A 24,749-nucleotide genomic window follows, 5' to 3' on the forward strand; every position below is an offset into this window, starting at 1 on the left:
TTCTTTAAACTTTGGGAGTCCCCCATTTGTAGGAAAATCTGTTTACCATCAGTGTGGCCCTGATCCATAACGTTAAGTATCTGAAGATGGGAGTCACATGTCACTATTAGTATACAGATTTCACTTGTAAGAGTTTCAGAAATTTCATTGTTTAGTAATTATAAACTGGCATGGTTGAGGCCAAACATATTTCTCTGGGGCTGGGGAAATTAAGCCAGTTTGCACTGGCTGATCAAAGTGGGTTTTAGAACTGGGAGGGAGTTGTTTTTTCAAATGTGTTTCTTGTAATAGAAGTACATCAGTTGGTTTTCTTTAAGACAGATGTAATATAGACCTTTTAATCAGGGTTGTTGATGGAATTTCCAGTTTATGGAAATTGTTTTGTCTGTGTTATATGAGAAACGATCATGTCTACTTGACCTAAATATTCATGGTTGAGAGAATTAGAACCCCAGCCTCCACTCCCATCCTGGCATTATAAAGGGCAATGGACAATACGCTTATTGAAGCTCATGCTAGATATTAAAGTTGCTAATTTTACTAACTGTGATCAGTTGCTAATTTCACTAACAAAAATTAGTGTCTCAAAATAAAAGAGGATAAAAATGTATTTTAGTATTCTATCCTTCCAATGTTTTTGTCAAGAATATTTTTTATGTTCTGTTTGGAGAGACTTCCTGCAGGTATGCCAGATTATCTGATTTGTCCTCTTCACAATCTTCCAGGTATTAGCTGTTTTATTAAAATCTTATTATTGATATAGTGGCTATTTTGTTTTGTTTTCTAGATTTAGCTTTCTGTAGAGTTTTAAAAACCTTATTTTAAAGGCAATAAAATTACTAGAAGGGCATCTGTGGATAATTTCTGTGCGTCCTTGGTTTAGATTTTTTTCCCCATGGTAATTTCCATTCAGGTTGAATGGAAACTCCCAGATGTAATTATTACTTACTGATGCCAGTTTCTCTGAAATAGATTTCATTGTTTCTCATATGTTCAGTATCAGGGGAAGTCTCTTTAACATATTAAAACTGCAATGTTCTGGAAGGGAAGTGAGGCTAAGAACCACTTTGTTAGACGTATGATGAATAAATTTTGGTATGATGTCTCTTGGCTTGGATTCACTGCTAATATTTACATGGCCAATTCTGTGCACCCTTCCTTTTGTGAGATATACTCTATCTTCTAAATACATAAATCTTGATAAGAAGACTTTTAGATCTGGTTCATTCAGTAATTCTGCAAACTCACAAAATCATAAATAATTACTGTGACTGTGGTTTTCTGGTCTTTCACCTTGAGCTGTAGTTCTGTCTTATATTGCTGTAGCCTTCTAATCTCTTCTTTGTGCTTAAGACTGATTTGCATGGCAGTTTTAAGCCATGTTTTCAGTCTTATTCAGAGCCCTATCAGTTTCACTGATTTGCAGTCCTATGATGGTGTCGTTTGTGTAGACATTGGCGGCCATATTAGCAGTTCTGTGCAGCAAATGGGTCCACCTCCCCCCTCCCGCTATTGCAAAAATATGCATTAACAATCTATCGTCATGTTATACACATTTCTAGTATTCAGTTTTTAAACCAGCCAGAGCAGTGCCCTTGAACTTCTTGCTGCTCATAATAAGGAGTATGTAACAGCCTGCACTGGACTTCTTGCCAGTCAAACTGTCTTGGTTTGAATCTAGAAATCACTCGTTTTTTAAAGATTATGGTAGCCTTAGACAAATAGATGTTATTTCTTCTGAGATCAAGAATTGTATGACTTCTGTGTCAAATGTGTATCAAACATATGGTTCCCATTCATTTAAGCAGGTCAGAGAATTGTATTTCTTGAAACTCCAATGTATTTCTCGATCTGATTTTTCCTAAGAGAGAAATATAGGAAGGCTGGAAATGGGCACTCTCTGAGCCCTAAACCAAAATCTCAGCATAGTCCTATTCTCTGGTGGTCTAAATCAGATCTTCACGTTGATCTGTTTTCCTAACCCTTGTTGATTTATACTGGCCTCCTTTATTGTCTCTTTGCTTCTGCTCTGCATCCAGTTCATACATTGGGTCATATGAAGATGTATGCTATAGTAACAACACCAGAAATGTAAGGAATAACAGGTTATTGTGTTGCAGTGAGCGATTCCCCCCTATTTATCCATTAAAAAGGGTTTGGGGATGACAGTATTCTGTAATAACTTGTTTTGATCAGGTTAAAGTTGACTACAGACAGTGAGTATTTTCAGCCAAGAAAGGGGATAGCAAGGGATGAGCTGTAGGATATTATGGGTGTGGATTGTTTGCTTTTGTTTAGTTACAGATAGGAAGAGGTATGGTGGTGGGAGATTTAGGCCAAATGATAGGAAGGGGGAGGCATCAGAGTGGCTCTGAAGCATGCCAGTCTGTCTCTCAGCCAGTATGACTTGGTTAGTCATGTTGGTAAATCACTGGATCTGAAAAGTGCTGCTGCTGAATGCTAAATCAGTCCATGGTAAACATCCTGGATGTCACCCTGGGTAAAAGACTAATTTGGAATGCAACATCGAGATGTGTTTGCATGAGATAGATGTTGAGAAATATAATAAATAAATAAATCTAGCCCATATTTAAACTAGCATTCTTAATAGAGCATCAGATTAGACTTGGTGCCTGGGGTCTGGAGTCGCCACAATCTACCACACGTTCATTACCTTCTCCAGATATTTTGTCAGTCAAAGCCCCAATTTCTAGCTTTTTAATCTCTTTTTGAGTATGTGCAATAGATTAGGAATTCTCTTGGTGTACTGCCCAGCCAATTGACTAATACCTTCTCTACCTAAGCAGCTGGACTTGCTGTAGCGGCTTTTAGGTTAACTCATGATATCATGGCTAGCATTATGGACATTACCATCTGTATAGGAAATAAAGAAGATATGACAGTTTCTATACTGTGTGGCTTTCTATAGAGAGAAAAAGTTCAATGATCTGTTAGTGAGGAAAATATTCTAAAATATATGAGGAAAGGCAGATCATCAAGATTGCTTAGGGCTTCAAAAGTAATAAGTTTTGACACATCTCAGCAATTCCATGGGTATGATGTCAATGCCTGGGGCCTTGTTGTTTGAGAATTGACTCCTATGGTACATCCTATGGCAAATCCTATGGGACAGCTTTCAAATGAAAAAAATAAAATAGTCACGCATTAACTTTCCAGTGTAGCTATTGTAGCAAAATTCTATGATTCACTGTTATATTCAAATGGGTAGCTGTGTTGGTCTGAAGTAGCACAATAAAATCAGAATCCAGTAGCACCTTTAAGGCCAACAAAGATTTAATCAATAAACTCAATGAATAAATTTATTCAATGAATAAATCTTTGTTGGTCTTAAAGGTGCTACTGGATTTCACTATTATATTGACAACATACCAATGTTTCTATCACATTAAATAGCAAAGACAATGTAGACGCTATTCATACCAATGTTCCTGTTGAACTGGGGGAAGGGGTATATGGAAAATACCCATGTGGTGTAGGCTAGCCTCATGTTCAGAACTTTCATGTGTTATTGTGACTAGTGAGATATAGGTTTGTCCGTGGAGAAGAGAGCCTTTGCAATGATAAAGATTACTTAACTCTGTAGATACATTTTTTAAATTGTTTATTCATTTAAAAAGAATTTAGGACTGTTTTTCCTAATTGACAAAGTGCTTTATGGAAATGAATATCAGAGTTATTATCATATTAAAAATAAAATTATAACAATTAATGTACTAACTATGTCATGAATGATAACAGTCCAAAATCGGATGACTCAGTTTACAAATGTTCTGAGTTCATTCAAACACAAAACTGTTCAGTGGCCAATTAGTCAAAAGCTGGTATGAATAAGAACACCTGACATCCCCAACATCTACCAGAAACTGATCCCAGAGAGAAGGAATTATCAAATAAGAGCCAAGTGGAAAACTCAAACATATCAGTAGTACCTCAAAGAAAATACCACAGATAAACCTATAAAACTGTGATGGACAAATAATGGTAAAGGCAGCATGCTTCCAAGGAAAACTATGTTTTTGTATTTAGAATCTATTTTTGTGGTGTTTAATATACTAGTTTCCATGGTAACATAACATGAACAGATTGTTCACAAGCTCCAATAGATTTCTGTTAACCATATAACATTCCTAAAACTAGGGCAGCAACTGTTGGCAAAAACCCCATACAGTATATTTATAAAGGATTTTTATCTTGACAATGCCCCTTTCCTTGCCAAGGTTTCACCTGATCAAAGGAGGAGGGAAAATATAAACATCAGAGCTCTGATATGTAGAGAGATATAGATCCTTATTTGTACCAGCAGTCATTGCAAATGTAAGATACAGGATATGATGGGAGTTGTGTGCACATAGCCACTTGCACAAAGGAGATTTGAAGTAGGAAAAGGGCACAAATGCTAGGAACTGCTTTATTCAGTGACTAGAAATCAAGCCCATTTTATTTTGTAATAAAATGGGCGCTAGGAGCCGGTCTTCCCTTGGCCCCAGGAGCGGCCTCACCGCAGTCTGCGATGCAGCGAGGCCGCTCCAGTGGCCGGGAGAAGGCGGTGCGGCCCCCCAGAGGACTCACCTCATTGGCTGGCAGTCCAGTCTATGCGGTGATTCCCTGGCCGGGCGAAGCAGCCAGTTTTTATCCCGGACAGGGCCCACCCTAACTCCTCCCAGACAGCCCTTACTCTTTTATTCAGTCCGTGGCGCACTGTGCTGCGGGGCTGTTTAAAGATTTGCACACATGAGTTTCAGGCAGGCAGTAGAAAATATTTTATATTTCTTAAATTGAAGAAAATACCGGGAAAACACCTTACTGGAAATGTTTGAGTATTTCTAAACTGAATACAGATTCACTATTTTGGCTACTGGTACAGCTGAACTGAATAAAAGCAGATTTCCTTGGGCTCTTATTCAGGCATATTCAGCTAAACCAATCAGTTGTCCATTTTGCTCCCTCCCCTGCTTTCAAGTCTACCTAACCACTATTAAGTTAAAATTGCTGGCAGCCATTTAAACTCTTCCTTTCATTCCTCCACCCTTCCAAAAAAAGGGAAGTGAAAGGAAAATAGCTTCTAGAAAGATGACTGATCAATGTACAAAGAAAGATTTTGGGAACTTGGTTGTATGTCCCTGCCTTCTAAACATCATGTGTGTGAAACTCAGAAACCTATGCTTGAGTGTTTACGCAGAAACTCAAAAGAAAGCCTCTTTCCTCAAAATTTTGACTAGAAATTATCTAGTGTTTGTATGAATACGAAGTTACCTCAATTTTATTATCTGTTTACCTCATATATCCTTACCTGATTCCACTTGACCTTTTATTCTCCAAGTGAAATGAAATGCTTTATTTTGAAATTTCAAAAACCTCTCATGTGCCATTTTAAAAACAGAATATAATAAGAATATTTTGTCTCTTCCCTTAGTTCCCTGGGCTGGGCCAGAATCTCTGTTTGTCTGTCAATCTAATAAACCGATACACAGACAACAAATGTGTTTTTGCAGGTGATTTAAATCCCCATTGTATTTTTTAAAGTTTTCAGATTTTTCTTCAAATCTGGGAAGTCCACTAAGTTTGCAGGACTATCAGTCTGAATGATTTAGATTTCTACAGATAGGGGCCACATTTGAGAAATCAATATATAGATGATTTATTTTTAACATATATACATATAAACATATACCCAAACACAGAAACAAAACGTATTATGTCATAACCTTATAAACTACTGCAGAGAAAAAGAGATAAAATAGAAAAAGAAAAGAACAAGTCAACAAGTTATCCGTAAGAGAAAATTCAACTTCCCTTGCACAGCAGCATGGATTTCAGTGACTCCAGTATTTCAGAAAGGTAACCATATTTATCAAAGAATAGTTTCCAATGTTTCTCCAACCTTCATTTGTAAACTATAGCTTCGTAGAATATAACATGAAAAAATATGCATATGCAATCATCATATGCCCTCTCTTGCACACCCAGGGAAATGCTGATTGCCATTTTGGGGTCAGGAGGCAAATTTTCTCCAGGCTGGATTGGCCAGGGATTCTCTTTTTTGGAGGGGGGCATCAGTACATGGAATTGGGGTCTATTCTATGACTAGCAGTAGAGCCCGCTGTCAAAAAAATACAGCGGGCCCTAGGGGAGGGTTTGCTTCCCCTCACGCTCATGTAGCAAAATGTTCCCCAGGCCCCAGGGCTTGGGGAGCATTTTAAAGGCGAGGGGAGGGCTTTAAGACGCTGGCCAAGCCCTGGGGAAGGCGCTCCGCGGCTCCTGGAGCCACAGAGTGCCTTCCCCGGGGCTTGGCCAGCGTTGTAAAGGCGAGGGGGGGCTTTAAGATGCTGGCCAAGCCCCGGGGAAGGCGCTCCTCGGCTCCTGGAGCCGCGGAGCGCCTTCCCCGGGGCTTGGCGAGCGTTGTAAAGGCGAGGGGGGGCTTTAAGACGCTGGCCAAGCCCCGGGGAAGGCGCTCCTCGGCTCCTGGAGCCACGGAGCGCCTTCCCCGGGGCTTGCCCAGCGTTTTTAAGGCGGCGGCGGGGCTTTAAGACGCTGGGCAAGCCCCGGGGAAGGCGCTCCGCGGCTCCAGGAGCCGTGGAGCGCCTTCCCCGGGGCTTGCCCAGCGTTTTTAAGGCGGCGGCGGGGCTTTAAGACGCTGGGCAAGCCCCGGGGAAGGCGCTCTGCGGCTCCAGGAGCCGTGGAGCGCCTTCCCCGGGGCTTGGCCAGCGTTTTAAAGGCGAGCCGTTTTCGGGGCAGGGGCCAGGGAGCCTACCTTCGCTCTCGGCGGCCAGCAAAGTAATGGCCGCCGGAGCGAAGGGAAGCTCTGGTGGGGGGGGCGGGTTGGGAGGCGCTTTGCGCCTCCCAATTGGTTTGTGGCCGGGCAAGCAGCCAATCAGCAGCCGCGCTGCGCTTCGCGCCTCCCGATTGGGCCCTCTGCTTGTCAGTCAAGGGGAAGGGGCCTATCGGCACCCTTCCTCATCCCGGACAGGGCCTGCCCTCAGGGCCCTTACTGTTTTATTTCTTCCGCTCCGCCAGGAGCGGTTAAAGATTCTATGTCATTATTTACATATGTATTTACATTATTAAGGTACCTTTCATATACCTTCCTGAATGGAAGTGATGAAAATTATGGAGAAATCATATATAATGATACATATTAAGGAATCTTAACTGGACACAAAGCTGGAATTGGATCCTTTGGTCTCAACCAGACATTAAATACAATATATATAATCACTCAAATGCTGCTTTTTGAACAAGAGAAGTTGCTTCTGGAAGCATGAATAGCATTAAATCACATGCCAAAGTAACTTCCTTACAAGTTTCACTTTTTATTTATTTATTTTATTTATTTATCATACTTATATACTGCCCTCCCTGGAGGCTCAGGGCGGTTTACATCATAACAAAGAACAATACATAAAACAGTCTGTAGAACATGTATAACTGATAACTAATAATTGTAACCAAATAACAGCACAATATAACAGTATAACAATATAGTAGTACTAACAGGTCCAGGGCTTATTGGTGGAATTCTGAGGGGGGGGGGAGCAGGGGCCCTTTGGTCTCGGCCAAATGCCTGGTGGAAGAGCTCCTTTTTGCAGGCCCTGTGGAACCGTTTATGCTTTTTTGGGGGGATGATATGTACAAGTTAGGGAAAGAATTGTCTTTTCCCATCTTTTCTTTTAATCCTGATCATCTTAATCATTGGTATTTTTTTTATTGAAAAAGGTGTGTTGAAGTTACATAATGCAAGGCTGAATTCATCATAGGAGTTCACAAAAGGTGTCCAAAGAGTGGCTTTTCCCCTTCTTCAAGGAAATTGCTGTTTATCCTGAAACACTAATTTGAGGATTGAAACAGCTTCAATTTGCCACAGGATGAGGGAAATAGTGATGACCTGTGATCAGATAAAAATTCCTTTCTCCTCCTTCCGCTGACGCAAGCTACAAGCAGAAATAGGAGAAAGAGCTAATTTTAACTGATTACACATTGCCATTGCATTTTGATTATGAGGCTTTGCCAATCCTCACAGGAGGAATTTTGTGACAAGTGATAGGCAGGTGGGGAAAAGCACAGCAAGCTACGTTACACTGATCTTCTCTCTTTGTCTATTAAATCCATAGTTCGTATGTGTAGTATTAAAGCTGCAATCTGAAGTACAATTAGGATTAGGAAGCAAGTTCAATTTAACTCACTGAGGTACTCTCAAGTAAACATACTTAAGATCAGGCTATAAATAGCCTGTTGTTAATTTCTCTGTTAAGCTTGCACAGCGTTCAGCCATTTGAATTTCTCTTAAATTATTTGATCTCTTCTTTTTAAAAAAAAGTTAGAAGAGTTAGCTACTGTACTGGGCATGAATATAAATGGAATGCTCACCTCAAATCTGTTGTTTGGCAGCTATCTTCAGCACAGGTGGCTTCCCATGTGTTTGTTTGGTAAAATTTTAATTGTACTGAGCACAAAGATCTATGCTTCTGAAATATTTCTAATAGAGATGTCACTCAGACAATTTATCCTAATTGTTTGAAGATGAGTTTGAGTACTCAGCCACATGTGCCCTACACAGAACACATTAGGATGTATACTGGAAGAGATCATTATAACAAAAATAGCCATGCTAAGAGTGTTCAAAATATAATGGCAATACACTAAACAAGTGTATACAAGAAGGAGACAGGAAAAGTGTGGAGGCTACTGGGGCTGTCAGAGAAAGAAAATAACTCCACTTGTTCACTAGATAGTTTGTTTAATAGATAGTATACATGAGATGCCCATGTATACTATCTATTAAGTAAACTACTGAACAAGTGGAGTTATTATCTTTCTCTGACAGCCCCAGTAGCCTCCACACTTTTCCTGTCTCCTTCTTTCCTTCCCACCCACCAACTAGCATATCTTTATTTGTCCCTCTGTCTTCAGTTTTCCCTCCTTCCCTAACTCTGGCAGCCTTTACCCAGAAAAACTATGATCCAGTTGCATGATGCTTGTTACAAAAAGACCTCATTTCCCCCTGTATCACCTTCTGTTTCTTTTCCTTTTCCTTTCCTCCTAGTAACCCCCATATCCTCATCCTTTTGTGCTTCCCATCCACACACCAATCTAACTTTTCTCTCTTCCTTATCTTCAGCTATATCTATTATTTATTTATTTCATTTCTACTCCCTTTTATCAGCAATGGAAACCCAAAGCATCTTATCTCTCTTCCATTTTACCCTCAGGAAAAAAAATGTGAGGAGTGGCAGATGGCAGGGACACATCCATCTTTTTGGGATGTGACAGGGTGCCACCTCCCCCATCTCACCTTGAATGAGGAAGGCACCACATCCAAATAGTCTCCAGTTCACACTTTTGCACCAGTGGCCAGTGACTCAGCATTGATAGATTTAGACATCCGTTGCTTCATAGGTTCACTTAAAAAATTTCAGAAACATTTATCTTTTAAATTGCCTATCCAGCCTGGTTTGGGCATTCTTGCAACTTGCTGTTTTGTTGGGAGAAGGCTGCCTGCTTTCATTACCCGTGATTTGCTCCTGTTGCCCACTGCTGTTTGAATGAGCAACAAGAGTAAAAAAGGAAGGGGGAAATGGCATCACATTGCTCCATTTCTGATCAGTAGCTTTTGTATACCAGTTCCTAGCTTCCAGGATCTTGCCAATTGCCAGTGTTTAGATTAGCTAAAATGCACTAAGCCTGCTCTCCCACCACATCCTTCTCTCTCGAGCTAATCTAGACAGACCCATACAAAAGAGACATACAGATTCACTCACCACTTTAGCCCCTTTCATGCCTTTCTGAGGAGTCTGGGACTTTTCAATTTAGAAAAGGGGCAACATGACAAATTTTAAAAATTAGGCATGGGTTAGGGAGAACTGATAAAAAGAATCTTTTTCTACTTCTCCAAAAATATTAGAACTCGAGGGCATCCAATGGAGCTGATGGCAGTAAATTCAAGACAGACAAAAGGAAATATTGTTTTATGCGGTAACTGATTAAAATGTGGAATTAACTGTCGGAAGATGTAGTCATAGACAGCTATGAAAGGGGGATAGACAGATTCATCAGAGGATTGGTCTTTCAGTGGCTACTAGCCATGTTGATTAAAGAGAATATATTTATTTAGAAGCAGCCCCTCTCTGATCCTACTGCCAGGATGTAAAATCAGAGAAGGCCTCAACTTCTGTCCTGCTGTTGGCCCTCTGGATTAACTGATTGATTGTATTTATAGGATTGCCTCTCTTGGCACAGCTGTCTCAAGCAGTGTACAATAATTTAAAAGCCATAGGTAGTAAATAAAATCCATTTAAACTATCACAGACAGCAGTCAAGGTCTTCCATTCACAAGTTCAGTCCATCAGGACAGTGGTCCCCAACCTTTTTATCACTGGGGACCAGTCAACGCTTGACAATTCTACTGAGGTCGGGGGGAGTAGTCTTTTGCCAAGAGACGTCACCACCACCTCCTGAGCTGCTGTTCCACTTGCTTTCCTGCCGGCACCCCTGACTTCCCGCCACTCACTGGGGGGTGCTGCCAGCAGCTGCACAGTGACACACCCAGGGGGAGCCCCAGCCATGGAGGCCACTGGAGAGCACCAAAGGTGAGTTGGCGGCAGAGTGGCAGGGCAGCCCCTGAGGCAGCAGCTGGGGAGGAGGATGAGGAGCAGCCGTGGCCCGGTACCAACTGATCTACGGACTGGTACCGGTCTCCGGACTGATTAGGATATTCTTGGGTGCTCTGAGGGAGGGGGTGGGCTTCTGGTGATGTTTATAGCCTGGCCTCAATGAAATACCCGGTGGAAGAGCCCCATTTTACAGAACTTAGTGAGCTCTAACATGTCCTGTGTCATTTCTAGGAGATCATTCCATCCGGCAGGGGCAAGGACCAAAAAGGCCCTGGCCCTGTTGAGGCCAGGTGAATTTCTTTTGGGCCAGGGATCACTAACCTGCTAGAACCAGTAGAGCATAATGCTCTTGTGGGGGTATTTGGGGAGGTGGTCCCTCAGATACACCAAGCCTGGACTGTAAATGGCCTTGAAGATCAATACCAACACCTTGAACCTAATCCAGTACTCCACTGGAAGCCAATGCAGCTGCCTGAGCACAGGGCATATATGATCTGCTGCATTTTGGACCAGCTATAATATCCAGAGTAGGGAAAAGGGGAGGACCACATAGAACAAGTTACAGAACTGGATGGCCACTGTGTGAAACTGGATTCTGGACTAGCTGGATCACTGGTGTGATTCATGTTTTCAATAATACTATGACCTCACTAATGACTATAAATAATGGCTTAGTAAGCCAAGCTTGCTTGTAGGAAGGTATTTCAAAAGCTCAATACTTGTTCACTTTGTGGATACATTCTAGTAAGGAACACTTTCAATTGGCCTTCAAGGTTGAAACCACTGCAAAAGAAAATGTATTTTACAAGCAACCAAAAATAGAGATTCACCTTACAAGTACTATGCCAATTGCTTCTGACATTATCTGATCTTGTTCAAACAGAACATGTTTAACTTATGGATGTTTCTAGTTTCACTTGGTTACCAAAGAGTTCTGCTAAATCTCTGCTAGCTTTCAGCTGTTCAGCTGCAATATGGTTGCTTGGAAACCTAACCCTTGTGGCCCCATCTCCCTGACAGGCATTTTATCTACTTTCTATACTATGTATGATACACTGATATCTAGATATACATCGTTCTTCACTTGATATTCTCAGCAGAGATATGTTTGGTACAACTCATGGTTAGAATAATGAATGTGAAATTTAAAGTCAGAAGCATTAAGTTTCTAGTCGAGTCACAATACTTTTAGACATTAAAGTAAACCTTAAAGTAGTTTTATTTGCTCTCTCTCAAAAATGATTTTACCTTAGCTTTTGAGCACAAAATATTGGCTCCCCCCTCCCAATAAGCTTGCAGTGAGCAGGTAGCATTTCAGTCCCGTTTTGTTAGCAGTCAGACTCCTCCTCTCATTGAGGGGGCAGTTTATAGACAGAAAACCATAAACACCCTTTCTTCAATATATTTTCAAATATTAAATGCAACATGCTGCCTTGGCCAAAAATGACACAGAAATAGATGTCAGCCCAATCATGAGCTCAAATATACTGTCTGGCCCAGCAGAATATAAAATGGATGCTAGTCAGGGACAAACCTCCAGAGACAAGTCTGGACATATAGCTTAAAACGTGTGAGTAAGAGCAGCTAACCTACTAGTGAACTCTTCCATCCCCAGGAGATGCATAATTCAGGACAATAATTTTCTCAGGAACTTGCAACTAAACTCATCAAATCCAAGTCTTACTTCCCATGCATACAGTTGCCCTAATTTAGCAACAAACACAAGTTTCTCAAAACTTGATAGCCTTCCTGGCCAGTACTCAAAAGCAGGGGTAGTCAACCTGTGGTCCTCCAGATGCTCATGGACTACAATTCCCATGAGCCCCTGCCAGCAAATGAAAATGCTGTCAGGGGCTCATGGGAATTGTAGTCCATGAACATCTGGAGGACCACAGGTTGACTACCCCTGCTCAAAAGGGTCATCAAGAACCATTAATACCCATAGTCCAAATCCCAGTAAAAACATGTTTCTCCCAAATAATTAACTCCAGAACTCTCATCAAGTCATTGTTTTTGACTTGAAGCATAACATTCTGTCCCCATCCAGTGTGTATGTGTCCTGGGTGCCATACATACACTCCTACTCTCCTCCCCCTGAAATGCTGGTCATGTAGCTGTTGCATCCGTGGAACTCTATCTTCAGGACTGGTCAGCATTGCCTTCCAAAAATCGCTATGACTGTTTATGCACTGAAGGTTTCATGCTGTGCTGCAGGCTGGAGTTTTAGTCATGGCAGGTTGCCCCACCTATTCCTGCACCCACATGGGGGAGCATTTGACCTGGTGTACCTCATCCACGCCCGATTTGTGCTCCTGTGCAGGAGCTGGAGCAGTGAAGTTCCCAGTGCATAAATGGTCTATCTCTGCTCTTCTCCCTGGTTTCTTCTTAGCTAACCTTATATGTGTTTTCCAGTATAGTTTTTGTATTTATTTTATTTATTACATTTATATTTCGCTTTTCCCAGCACAACTGGCTCATGGAAGATCACAACAACCAAAATAAAACAATGACAATTTTAAAAAACCCTCCCCATAACCCCCTTATTTTCCCTTAGCAGCTCCCTATTTTCCCTTCATAAAAGCCTTGTTGGTCAAACATCATACTGGTTTATTTTCACAGTTCTCCACCATATACAAAGGTGGAGAATTCCAGTTACTCCCTCTCACTTTGTCTCCTTTATGCTAATTTCATCCAGCTAATTAGGAGACCATCTCTTAACAGTTTCCCCATTTTATGTGTGTGTTTGGCCCAATCTTCTAAGCACTTAACAAAAGGGAATATTATTTTCCCTTGCTCATGCAAGCATGGTGTCCTGATTGAAGATACATAGCTGACAGACAGAGGTAGCTTCTCAGTGTCAGCATTTATCAGAATACAGTTCCAAGGGTCAGATACTGATCAGATGTAACTCACAGCTTCAAGTTCAAGGGATAATCTGAAAGCAGAGTGTCAAAGATGCGGGCTAGGGTCAAACACAAGGAAATCAGCCGGTAAGCTGCAAGATCAGTAGCAAACAGACAAGTTGCTTTCATGCAGCCATTCCCTTGCTTGCTGCTTATATGCAGCATGCCGAGCACGTGTCACAACAGCCCTGATCCTGCAAACACTCATTCTCATTTTTGAAGTGGAGTTGGTGTTGAATTGCCAATTGAACACTGCACCTTCTGTCTTGCAGTTCTCTCTTTATCTTCCTTCAACGCTTCTCCTGAGGCTCTGGTGACAGTGTAGGTGAACTAACAAGCAGATGAATCTGTTGCCAACTCAGGGCTGAGGGGCCATTGTACTGATATTTAGTTGCGGATTTACGTCTGGCTCCTTAGAGATTTTCCCCTCCTGCAATGTCTCTGTAACTGCATCAGGACTGCTGACTGCCTCTTCCTCAGAGGAGTCCTCTGGATCATTTTGTTGTGCTGGAGCTGGCTGGTCCATGACACATGGATTCATACTATACATGCACTAACAGTAAAAGATCATTAGGAATCTGTATATATGGTTTTGTTTTTAAATTAATTGCCAGCTTCTCAAAAGCCATCCTATGTAGTACTTTCAGCTAGCTGGCAAAAGCAACTATTATTATTAATTAGCTGGTTGAAATTGTAACAGATGCTTTAACTTCAGAAGGCTTTCTGTTTTCAAAGGAGACAGGTCAATGTACTGCCAACCATGTGATTTGCTGCGTTGCGTAGGAAGGACAGTCATATGCAGCTAGATGCATCTGGTTCATTTTATCTATAAAAATAAAGAACTTGTAACTGACAAAATGGATCAACACCTCATGACTTTGCCTTTGGAAACATCCCACCTCAGTGGGGAAAAAATCCTTCTTGGATTTACATTACTATGGTTACTGCAATTTTTATATGATTACCTTGCCCCTTAAAACTTCCACCAGCTCTCTGCTTTTCATAAAGTGAAGTATAAATCCAATAGGCATACCTCACCTATTTGCTGTCATGGACAGATAATTTCAACACCCCTCTTCTCTATTTTTTGCCATCACAACTGAGCCTATTTAGGAGGGGTTTGTAAATCTAATAAATAATAGTAGTAAATAATAATGGTGACATCGTAGGGATTTCAGGGTAAGAGATGTTCAAGGTTGTTTGCCATTGCCTGCCTCCATGTTAGTCTTGCTTAGCTTTTGAGATCTGATGTGATCATGCTAAGCTGGGGCTATGCAGGTCAGTGCCTGTCCTCAATATGAAAACATTATTTTCAGAAATGATCATGAAATAAAATGAATAATAATAATGGCAAACCCCCCCCCCCACAGAAAGTTAAAAGTTATTTTAATGTTGCATATAATAGGGATCCCCAACCTGTGGGCCATGGACCACATGTGCTCCTTCGACTAATTGGAAGTGGGCCCCGAAGGACGCCTTCTCCCCCCCCCCCCGGCTCTTTACTTCATCCCCCCCAGCCCTTTACAACACACTTCATTGTTGTGGCGTGTCTGTATCTTATAGAGAGCGCTAGGGCAGTGGTTGAGAGTAGAGGAGTAAACTACCCCCCCCCCACTGGGCCTCAGTAAAAGGCGTTGAGTGGTCCCCGGCGTTGAGTGGTCCCCGGTGATAGAAAGGTTGAGGACCACTGGTATATAATATTATGCCATCAAAAAGAAAATCAAATTCCAACATGCTATTTAATCATGAGAGCCAGCCTGGTACAGCTATTGAAGTGTCAGACTAGAATCTACAAATTCAGGTTTGAACCCCCACTCATGCCAAGGAAGCTTGCTGGGTAACCTTGGACCAGTCACATGACTCTCAGCCTAGCCCTGACATGAATAGCCCCAGGACAGACTGATCTCATCAGATATCAGGAGCTAAGCAGGGCCAGTAGGGAGGCAGATAATAGCAAAATGAATATCTTTTGCCTTGAGAACCCTACAGCTGACTATCCCAAACAACCACAAGGCATTTTAGAGAGCTAGGCGTCTGCCTTTGTAAACTATTATTCAAACCAGACACTGAAAGCTGGGGGGATGACATTTTTGTAAGCCCAGAAGTACCAATGCAACGTACAGAGTACCCAGCAGTACCAGTGCAATCACAAGGCGTCCAGTAGAACCCAGTGGCAATGCCAGGTCAATGTGTTGATATCAAACACATAATCATAGTTCAAGCAGGGTTGAATTGGAAGCCCTGCAGAACCAATACAGTGTACATTTCCCAGCAAACCCAGTGCCTTCTGTTCATAATGTTAACAAAGGTTTGCTCCTATAATACTCTTAAATACATTCTGTCACCAAGCAGGACATGGCTGAGAAAGTTTTGAGACCAAGAAGTGAAAATAAGGTGTGTGTGTGTGTGTGTTGGGGGGAGGGAATAAAGAAAAATCAATGAAGGGAGACAGAAATGAGTGAGAAAAATGTGGAAAAGAGGCAGAGTAATTAAAAGAGGGAAAGGTTGTTTTATCTTGCTACTGCTTTGCAAGATCTGGGTGAGCTGGGTGAAGAATAGGAAGGAAGAGAGAAAGGCTAAACAATCAGAGAAAATAACCTGCTGGCTGGCAATTACTGTGGCAGCTGTCAACTTGCTGGTTTAGTTGTTGTTAATCAAGTTTGCTTCAGTCTTGGAGAAAGAAAAGTCTAGTCCAGGGGTCCCCAATCCTTTTGCACATGGGGGCTGTATTAGCATGCCCAGTGCCTAAAGAAGGCCACAGCTTAAACCAAAATGTAACAAAATTATTAAGCAACTTATTTAAATCAAAAGTAAACATGCAGAGATAATTTAAGAAATGATAACTTTAATGCAATCCATTTTTGAACAATATTTTACTGTGGAATCCTTTTATTTAGCTACATATGCTTACCTAGTAGTGTGATTTTGTGGCTGTTTTCTGTTAGCCCAGGCATTGATGTCCAAGTCAAAGTTTGTGACATACACTCTTAAAATGTTATGTAAATGTAAGCCTTGACCTACATTTCAATTTCACAATTTTCATCTTGGAAAAGGTTTGTTCACAAATGTATGTGGTGCCAAAGACTGTGAACATTCCTGCAACAAATGTCTTTAGGTTGATAAATATATCAGGTAGACCAGAATAGAAATCTAACAGACTTTTATTTGTAAATGTCTCTGAGATGATCACTGGCTTGCAAATCAATTATTTCCATCTGAAAAAAAGTTACTTGCATCTTCTGGTGCTACTTCAAATGGATTCTGAAACATTCTTATTTCCTTTCCAAGCCTATGACAATCAGTGAATCGGTTCTGAAATCCCACCTGCAATAGGTTCAGTGCTTTGATGTGTCTTTCTACATTGAATTGTAAATTCCTGTCCTTCTCAAATTTTAGCCCATTGCAGCACAAAAAGTTAAGTTCACTAACTTGCTTCACAAAATTTTTTAGTTTTGCTCCAAAAGCTTTCAGTTCAGTAAACATGTCACACACAAGCTTTCCTTTTCCCTGCAACCTTAGATTCAATGTGTTCAGATGCTCAGTGATATCTGTTAAGAAAGCCATATCAAAAATCCATTCCAGGTCAGAAAGTGCTTCTTGACCTTTTCCTTTCTCCTTAAGAAAGACATTGATTTCGTGATGAAGACGGAAAAAACGTTTGAGGACTTTTCTCCACCTGACTTCTGCATGGTACAATACATCCCCATATTCTGCATCTATTTCAGAGAAAATTTTGAAACTGACAATGAGCAAGGTCCATGTGAACTGCTCTGAGCCTTAGGGGAGGGCAGTATACAAATGTAATAAACACATTAATTAATTAATTAATTAATATAGTAATGCTACAGCTATAATGTGCTTTATTGTATCTTAAACTAGAATGTTGTATGGAGGTTCCCTTAACCCACTTAAGCAGTGATTCCTAGCCTGTTTGAGCCTTTGTTATTCTGACACAGAATGGAGGGTACAACCACAAAATGGCTGCCAGAAGAGGGTGAGCCAATCACGATATGTCAGGAAGTGAGGTTATCCAAAATATTCATTATAACTTTTCAAAAATTCAGGCATATGTTCTAATAGGAAATCTTTTAAATAAACATATCATTTAAAAATATTTTCTGGAATGCACATGGTATACTTTCAGTCATACAATGAAGGCATTTGTGACTGTAGCTGCTGCTGAAGCTACTTTCTAAAAATCTGCATGGCCAATTAGATCACCAAAGCTAGACCGAAGCCCTGCTGGGCAATTACCACACCCATCTAGCCACACTCAGTATCTAGAAACATTTGGCGGGCATTGATGTCATTAGGCATCATGGCATCCATAGGCACCATTTGGAGGACCCTTGCTTCATAGGATAATGGGTTGGCTCTTGTTATACTAGGGCTGCTCTCCACTTTCTGTGAGTTCATCCTCCTCAGCAGGCAGTTTCCCAGGATACATCCACACATAATTGCTTTTTAGTGGGTATGTGTAGGAGTTAGAGCAGGAAGGTGGGGCCATCAAAGATTTACTTTACAAGCACAAGGTAACAGATTAAAATTTATTTTTGAATTGTAAAATTAAGGTGTAACCCTACTCTTAACTAAAATGTTTCAATTGTACTTGCCACCTAAATATTCACCAAAGTGTGTTAAGTCCAACACACAGAGCTAAATGTCACTAAAACAACTGACAAAAACCACAAGGATTGTAAATAAAGTCTTATAGTTTTGTTCACTGTATTTTTGTACTACCTCAGAACACAGGCTCAAGAGGCAGTTTACAACATCTTAACACCGCCCGTGGCGCCACTAGCGCCACGGACTAAATAAAACGGTAAGGCGTTCTGAGGAGGGATGTGTCCGGGATGAGGAAGGGTCCAGATTGGACCCTTCCTCATGACAGACAATCGGAGGGACGAATCGGTAGGCGCGAAGCGCCTGCCAATTGGCCCCTCCGATTCCCAGCCCCGAGCAACTGCGAGCCGCGCGCAGCGCAGCTCGCAGTTGCTTCTTTGCCACCGGGTTGATGCGTTGGAGGCGCGAAGCACCTCCGACACGTCAGGCCGCCGGCCAGGGAGCCCCCGGCAGCCGCGCTGTGCGTGGCTGCTGGGGGCTCCCTGGCCGGCGGCCTGACGTGCTGAGAGGTGCGAAGCGCCTCTCGCCGCATCAAGCCGCCGGCCTGGGGGCTCCCTGCCCTCATGGCCGCAACTAAACCTCCGAGGAGCCACCGCAATTTAAAAGAACACAGCCGACAAGCGCCATTACCTGGCTCGCCGCCCGTCAAGCCGCTGGCCTGGCGGCTCCCTGCCCTCATGGCCGCAACACAAACCTCCAAGGAACCACCGACATAAAAAAACAAAAAACAGACTACAAGCGCCATTACCTGGCTCGCCACGCATCAAGCCGCCGGCCTGGGGCCTCCCTGCCCTCATGGCCGCGACACAAACCTCCGAGGAGCCACCGGCATAAATGGATAGAGGGATGAATAGAGGGACACCTTCTATAAGTGTCCTTCGCCGTCCATAGGGCAGGTTGCCACCTGCCCGCGAGATCTGGAGGGCCCAGATGCCGCTGCCAACTACGGGACGGGTCGTCGCCAGCCCGCACAGCCGGGAGCAGCCTGCGCCGCCACCCGCCGCCACAAGATGCCCCCGCCTCGCTGCAGCTGCCGCCCGCCCCGCCTGCACGGAGCCAGGACCGCCAGCCTTAGCACCGTGGGGGAGCGGCGCCGCCGGCCACCCTGCCCACCTGATGGCCAAGACTGCCGAAACTGCGCACGAGGAGCTGCACCGCCCGAACAACGCTCTGCTTGCCCACTATCCCTCAGAGCCGGGATCGCCAGCCTGAGCCCCGTGGGGGAGCGCCACCGCCGGCCACCTCGCCCACCTGACACCGGAGCCTGCTGAAGCCGCGCAAGAGGAGCCGTGCAGCCCGCACAACGCTCCGCTCGCCCGCTGCCCCAAGGAGCTGTAAGCGGAAGCCTCCACCCACCCTGCCCACCCGACGGACGAAGCTGGCCCAGCAGCACCGGGGGAGCCACGCTGAGCGGCTCAAGACTCCAGGAAGCAGCTCTCTCCTGCCCTCCAGCCCGGCTGCCTCCGCTTCCTGCCTGGCACACGCACACACCCAGGATTACTCGCTGCCGCCTCACCAGATGGCCAACACCTGGCCTCAGGTAAGTGCTCTGGCCCCGCTGCCAGCTCTATCTCCATAGCCTCCCTAGACCCCGCTGTATTTGGATTCCAGCGGGCTTATTTTCTAGTAATTATAATAATCATATAGAACAATAAAACAAACAGCAAAAAAACAGAAAAATAACAGTAGAACATAGTAGAACTATAGTAATAAAACATAGCCCTTACAGCATTTGTAAAAAAATATAATGAAGTTTAAAAGCTATCACATTAGTAATAACAACCTACAACTGCTAGTCATCAAATGCCTCAATGATTAAAATTCTAATCAGTAGATATCAGTCAAATAGCAATTGGGAGGACATGGTAATAGCTCCAAGAACACCCTTTTGTTCCTCTTCATTCTGAAGTTTTGTTCTGGGAAACTGTTAGCCAGACATATAGCTTTAATTATCAATATATCTAATTCTCAACATAGCCAAATCTGTGGCTACATAAAGCCATAGAATGGAGCCACAAGCAAAGAAGACCAAGCTTTCTACATACATGAAAAAGCCCTAGGTTTGCAGAAAAACCTGAAATCTAAAAAGATTAACATGTTTTTTTTTTTAATGTTTAATAATAGAAACCATACCTGTAACTTTAAAAAATGAATGCCCACTGGTGGGTGTTGCTAGGCAACAACAACAGTATTGCCAGCCTTCTAGGTTTGGGTTCTGTCAGTAAAGGGCAGGGGCAGGATCTTTTCCAGAGCTGTTTTGACATTTGAATGACAACTCATCAAGGCCAGGCCTGGCAACTTGTTACCAAGAGACTTACTTGACTCACTCACATACTCTCAGTTACATACTGTCAGCCTATCCTATCTCACAGAGTAGGATCACAGGACAAAATGGAAGAGAAGAGGATGATGTAAGGTACTTTGATCTCTACTGTGCGGAAATTAAATTAATAGGGTTGAAGATGGGCAGATGAAGGGTAGGATGTTTGGTGGATGGGAAGGAGAGAAAGAAGCAGGGAAAATCACGTTTTCAGCTTAAACTTCGCAGGGTTGTTGTTAGGATAAAATGGACAGGAGAATTCTGTAAAACTGTGGCATAATTTTCCTATATAGTGGCTTCTGGGGGAAGCTGAAGACAAAGCGGGACGTAAAGGCAGGCTAGCTGATGAATGGAAAATGAGAGTCTATGGAGACTAAGGGAAGGGAAGAGGAAGTAGTGAGGGAAGGAGAAAATGAAATGCTTCAGGCAAGCCCTTGTGTGCTTCTTGCTTATAATTATGTGTTTTGCAACCATCTATTTTGATTGTACCATGCTTAAAACTAAAAGGGTTGTCAGAAACTTTAAGCAATACATTCAGTTTAACTTGAAGCTACTTCTGTAAGTCAACACAACTGTTTCTTGCCTTTTTCCTTCTACTTCCTTTTCCAAATGCAATCATCATATTTACTTCATTTTCCCACTTGTCAAATCCCTAGTGCTATCAGTAATCATCTGAGCTGCTACATAATGTCATGTCTAGGACTTTCTTTCTTTACCCATTTGAAATAAAGGTGACAGTATTCTCCTATGGCTAAAAGAAGTTTGAAAAATGGATTAGTGTTTATGCTGTATACACTTATCCCATTCCCCCTCAGATTAGACTATGCTAATGCAATGTACATGGTCCTGCTATTGAAGGCCTTGGACTCTCATAACAGCATGGCCGCCTCTCCTGCTAAGCTCCAGTGCAACAGCTTCACTCATCTGAGCAAAGCCTTCTGAAGATGCCACCCTGCAAAAGTATGATAGATAGCTAACCATACTTTCTGATTGAGAAGGCTCCCACATTCTTGTCACTCTACAAACTATATGAAACAGAATGGTTCAGGTGGGCATTTTTTTATAAAGGAAACAAGATTGAGTATATTTTTTGCATTATTTTCTAATTTTGTAATTCCTCCTTTTTTTGTTTGCATTGCATAGTATGTCTGATAACATCTTTGCTGTGTTTCTAATCCATGTAATTACAATCCTATTGCAATCAAATACTATTTGATTGTATTGTTTTATGTCATGTAATCAGAGACTGGCAATAAATAAATAAATGAACCAGTTTTATAATGTTTTATAATAAGGTATTGTTTTCAAAACCTTAAAGCTGTTTGACAAAGGGAACAAATGAGAAAAGAAATGTGTACAAATACAAGGAAAGCAAAGCTTCTCTCAAATAGCTAAATATCTTCTTTTTAGACCTGCAGTTCGTAACCAGTGGGAGAGGGGAGAATCTCCTGTGTTCATAAGCAGAATAACATTTCCTTTAGCAAGTTTCTGAAATAATGTAATTTTAATTTTTTTATACTTACTGTGAAATTATCCTTCATAAAGGTCTAAAAAAACCAAAATTTAAAGGTCAAATTTTAAGCATGACGTGGGGGAATAGATTTGAAAAGCGGGGCTGGATGGGTGTGGGAGTGAAATTATCTCTTACAGATTAAAAAAACGTTTGAAAAGGTAATGAAATTCTGAGTGGGAGCAGCTGAAAATTTAAGGAAAAACTACTAATGTGGAAAAAAAATAGTGATCTAACTGGAAGAACAAAGAGATGAAAGCAGACTTGCAAAATAAAACCAGGAAATTTAATAGCATGCTTAACTGAATATGTAGGATACAGATTTTATTTTTAATCACTTATCTGCAGTTGGGGGGGATTTTAAATACTGTATATCCCCCAAAGTGGAATAACTTGCATAATTTGTAGATGTTTGGACTTACTGATTCTTTCAGTAGATTTCTAGTATTGGCCTATTAACAATTAGTGCTTTACATTATTATGACTGTCTGAGATATGATAATCCTTATTCCCAATATTACAGTTCCCTTTATTCTCCCTTGATCTCAGTATTATTGTGTGCAGCATATGTAGCAGCACATTGTCATTTAAGACAGTGGTCCCCAACCTGTGGTCTGCGGCCCGGTGCTGGGCCGCGAAGGCCAGAGCGCCGGGCCGCAGTTCCCTCTCCCCGCCCCCCCGCAGTAAAAAACTTCCCAGGCTGCAAGCTTGCGGCCCAGGAAGCTTCTTACTGCGGGAGGGCGGGGAGAGGCAATCAGGGCCGCGCCACGCATGCGCGCTGCGCGGGCGTGGCCGTCGCCCTGCCGGTCCCCAGCCAAAAAAAGGTTGGGGACCACTGATTTAAGACACAGGGCTCTTACTAGAATTGCCAAGTGCCTTTGGTCACAGGGAGGACATGAGCGGGTAGGGTTGCCAGATCCAGGTTGGAAAAATCTTGGAGATTTGGAGGTGGAGCCTGGAAAGGACAAGGACTTCAATGGGTTACAATGCCACACCCTACAGCCCACCCTTAAATACATCAATGTTTTCCAGGGCAACTGACCTCTATAACTCTGGGGAATCCCCAGGTCCCACCTGGAGGCTGGCATTCCTAGCCTTTACTATTGTTGTGTGGGTCAATGCCTGGATTTTATTTATTTATGTGATGATGTGATATGACGTGAGTTGTAGTCAACCTTCCTTACTGAGACTCAGAGCAGATTACACAGAGGAGGTGAAATACAGTCAACAGGATGGGAAACCCAATAAATAAAGTTAAATGTTTATAATTGTAGAAATCTGAAAACAAGCAGAAATCTAAAAAGAACTGAAATAAAGCTAGATCAAAATGAAAGCATTAACATGACCTGTTAAATTATGCAGACACTACATAGTAGGATAATACATCAACAGACAGTAATATGCACAGTAGCATAATCCACAGACTCAGTCCCTTTACCAAAACATTTTTTCTCTGAAACGTTTCAGTACCCTGTAGCCCTATTATCTGTTGTGATGGACTATCACCAGTTAATGCCTCACAGAGTCCAAGAGCCTTTGAGTGACAGGCTGTTAAAATGAAATTCAGTGGAGTGTGTCAGTTAAGAAATGACAGTTTGGAAGGAGAAGAATGTCACAGAATATTTCCATTCAAGCCCAAAATGCATATAACTTCTAGGGAAGAGAAGTAATTCCTGCCCAAGAAAAAGGAAGATAACTCTAAAAAGAGAAGTGATACCAAGGATTTGGGGGACTTTTATATATTCCTGCCTTCTAAATATGAAGTGTCAGTGAAATTCACAAACCTATGTTTGCGAATTAAAGCAAAAACTGAAAAGAAAGCCTCTTTCCTCAAGACCTTGTATTGGATCCTGATTCTGAAAAGCAAAAGCACTTACTTGTTGTCAACATATTAACTGGAGGTAGAGCCAGCCACTAAAAATCAAGGAGTGAAGTTCTGCATAACTCTCATGGACTGTTTATGCACTGGGAACTTCACTGCCCCAGCTCCCATGCAGGAGCACAAATCAGGGGCAGATGACACACACTGGGCTAAATGTTCCCCCGTGTGGGTGCAGGAAATGATGGGGCAACCTGCCACGATTAAAACTCCAGCCTGCAGTCTGGCATGAAACCTCCAGTGCGTAAACAGTTTTAGTAATTCTTCAACATTTCAGGCAAAAGCTCTTTTTGGGAAGATGTTTTTTTAATCTGTATGGCTACTAAGATCTCCTTTGCTATTCAGAAGCCCTATTGAGCAAAAATGCGACCTCATCCTGCACACTTTCTAAAAAAACACTTGTGAGGTACCGGGAAAGGAGTTGCACTACGGTGAGGGGCTCCTATTCTAAGCTTGCAATGGAATCAGCTACTTCTGAATGGTCATTCCCTACAGTTGCAAAAGCAATGCCTCCTTGGCTCTTCTGAAGTTCTCCTGGACTGAGAAGAGAGGAAAGCTAGAAACTGTATGAGTTCTACCACTAAGCATCCCATTGCCCACATATTATAGCTGGGCAGTATATAGTAAACTAGCGTTCCCCAACCTGTGGGCCACGGACCACATGTGGTCCTTCGACTAATTGGAGGTGGGCCCCGAAGGACGCCTTCTCCCCCCCCCCCCCCAACCCTTTACAACACACTTCGGGTGTCATTGTCTCCCATCACTCCCAGATGGGACTATCTTGTTGCAGAGAAACAAACTCAGGGTTCCCATTGATTTGTCATTGTCATGAGTTAAAATTTCCATGAAAATTAAATGTTCCTTATGTTCATTGTTGTATTTTGAA

At 42.4% G+C, this 24,749-nt stretch overlaps 1 protein-coding gene across 1 annotated transcript in view; it reads right to left on the minus strand.

Moving 5' to 3' along the window:
* Window positions 1-24,749, minus strand: part of AK5 (adenylate kinase 5) — a 130,793-nt gene that overhangs the window by 33,348 nt on the left and 72,696 nt on the right. The gene's annotated exons all lie outside the window — the stretch shown is intronic.

The sequence above is a fragment of the Paroedura picta genome, chromosome 4 (assembly GCF_049243985.1).
Source record: "Paroedura picta isolate Pp20150507F chromosome 4, Ppicta_v3.0, whole genome shotgun sequence".
Classification (NCBI taxonomy): Eukaryota; Metazoa; Chordata; class Lepidosauria; order Squamata; family Gekkonidae; genus Paroedura; species Paroedura picta.